Raw genomic sequence first — 2,677 nt, 5'->3', positions numbered from 1 at the left:
AAAGGGGCTCCAAGAGAGCAGAAGAGGGACTTGGGACAAAGGATGGAGGGACAGGACAAGGGGGAATGGCTTCCCAATGCCAGAGGGCAGGCTGAGATGGGATATTGGGAAAAAATTCCTCCCTGTGAGGGTGGGGAGGCCCTGGCACAGGTTGCCCAGAGAAGCTGTGGCTGCCCCATCCCTGGAAGTGTCCAAGGTCAGGTTGGACGGGGCTTGGAGCAACCTGGGATAGAGGAGGGTGTCCCTGCCCACAGCAGGGGGCAGGATGGGATGAGCTTTAAGGTCTGTTCCAACACAAACTGTTGTGTGATTCCATGAGAATTTGAGGACAGTTTTACTACAACTGCCATCAGCCCAAATGATTAAAAGCACACAGTAACCCTCGACGAGCCATGGAAATGCAGATTTTAAACTCTGCCAAGTGCCAACCACCCCGAGTTACAGCCAAGGTTTCCCAGCCACAGTGGCAACCCAACCCAGCCCAGCAGCACCCACAGCCCTCGGGTGTGAGCAGCACCCTCAGGGCCCCACTGGAGATGCCTCCTGCTCATCCATGGAGACAACAAAAGGGAGCAGCAACCGTGGGCTGGCATCTCCCAGTGCCAAACCCCGCAGGGCCCCTGTGCCCATCCCTGCACCCGCTGCTCTGGGCAGGCTGGGGCCACGCTGGGGTGGCTGTGGGTTTAGTCTGTGCCATTGCTGCCAGCACCAGCCTAATCCTCAGCAGGCAAAGAGCTGCAACATGACCCCAAATTGCTCTGTTCTACTTTCCAAGCAGCTAATTCTAAAGCCATCACCATAAAATCAGCCAGGCTCCAGGGCAGCCCTTGTGTCATTGGCCTCTCCCAGCTTCGTGCCTCAAAATGTGAAGTTCCTGCTGAGCAGGAAATGGGGAATTCCTCTGGCAGCAGGATGTGTCCATCACCCAGTGTCTGCTAAAGGATCTCAGGAATCGCAGGGAAAGATGTTAATGCTTTGAAGGACCCCAACCAGGGACAGAAATCTTTCAACAAACCTCCTGAGCCTGGCTTGAGTTCCCAGAGGTAACAGAAGGGTTTTGTTCTAATGCAGGAATTCCCAAGCACTGCTGATGGCCTCACCCCGGCCAGACCTGTCCCACTGGGAATCACAGCCCTGGCTGGAGGCACATCCCGAGGCCTGGGCAGGGCTGGGGGGACAGAGCTGTGCTGGGAGCAGCCCCTTCACAGTCCCCCTGCAAGGGACACTCCCTTTGCAGGGACACCCCCAGTGCTGCCAACATCACCAGGGCCAGCTCCCCACAGCCCCCAGACCTGGCAAATCCCCCTCTCCAAACAAACCCTCCTCACCCAGGAGAGTGGAGCCAGCAGGAGGGCAAAGCCTTTGGGCAGTGCCCATGCACCCACCAGCATTGCCCCCAGATCATTTTTTGGCCAGAGATGAGAGAACAGACCTGGGGCTCATGTTCCTGCCTTGCAGAGCTGCCACCAAGCATCTCCTCACTCCTTTGCCCCAGCAGCTCTGGCTGCTCCCCTTGGATGGGAGGTTCAGGGAACACCCAGCCCGTGGCACAAAGCCCCATCACCCCAGTGCCACACCACAATACAACTGCAGAAGGAAAACCACCTCTTTGGCCAGCCCGAGATATTCCTGGTGTTGCTGTGCCTTCAGCTCTGATAAACTTTTCATCAGTTTAACAAATAAAAGCATCCAAGTGCTGGGCTGGAGTGATTTGACTCTTGTTTAGGGCCGAGCTGGGTGAATGCAGCACAGACCAGGCTCAAGGCTGGGTTATGAGACGAGGCTCACAACTGGATTTCAAAACCACACACCTTCGGTTCAGGCTGTGCAGCTGTGAACAGACAGGACCCTCAGCAGCTCCCAGCACCCAGAGGGAACACAGGAAAGGTTTCCTCCCCAGCACAGCCAAGGACAGGCTGTCTCCACCTCTCAACATGTCCGTGTGTGTGCACAGAGCTGCTGTGAGTGCCAGGGGAGGGCACCTCGGGACAGGACCCTGAGAGGTGCCAGCAGGCAAACAAGAGTCACTTTGGCCAGCTCCAGGCCTCCATGGACACTGCCACAGCCCTGGGAATGGGGCACTGGTGGGAAACCCCCTCCAGAATCCCCCTGGGAGCAGCTCCTGCTCCACCAACAGCTCACAGCTCTGACCAGCACAGTGACAGCCACAGCTGTCTCCAAGATAAAGAAGGGGACTGGAGGTGTTTGGGGACAGGATGACAGCAGCACACAGGCCACTGGCACACATGCTCTGCAGGGCTGTTTCACAACAGAAACGGCTTTAGCTGGCTGGACTCACTGGTGCAATGAGAAAGTAAGTAAACTTCCAAATTAAAACCCGACAGGAATGGCCACCGAGGGGAATTTCATTTGCTGAGACACCTAAACCATGGCCAAGGTAGCACAGGGCAAGTGTCCTGGCAGTGTCACAGCTACCAGAGGGTCTCTTACACAGAATCATGGAGTCATTAAGGTTAAAAAGCAGAAAAAAAGTCCCCAAAAGGGCTGGAAGCAAAGAGCAATGCCAAAGGGAAACACAACGGGCAGGGCAGAGCTCAGGCTCCCGGGCAGATCACAGCTCGAGGCGACCCAAGTGGTGCTGATTTTGGCACAGCAGCATCTGCAATTTCACACCCCCCCAGCCCCCAGTTTGTGCAGCACAGACCAGCCCCCAGGC

The 2,677-nt window shown here is 56.4% G+C and overlaps 1 protein-coding gene across 2 annotated transcripts in view; it reads right to left on the bottom strand.

Annotated features, from left to right (window-relative positions):
- Positions 1-2,677, bottom strand: part of RHOC (ras homolog family member C) — a 9,645-nt gene that overhangs the window by 6,156 nt on the left and 812 nt on the right. The window lies entirely within an intron of this gene.

The sequence above is a fragment of the Manacus vitellinus genome, unplaced genomic scaffold (assembly GCF_001715985.3).
Source record: "Manacus vitellinus isolate BGI_N305 unplaced genomic scaffold, ASM171598v3 scaffold_47_pilon, whole genome shotgun sequence".
In the NCBI taxonomy this organism is placed as follows: domain Eukaryota; kingdom Metazoa; phylum Chordata; class Aves; order Passeriformes; family Pipridae; genus Manacus; species Manacus vitellinus.
Note: the sequence above shows the minus strand (reverse complement) of the source record. Positions and strands in the feature narration are given on the sequence as shown.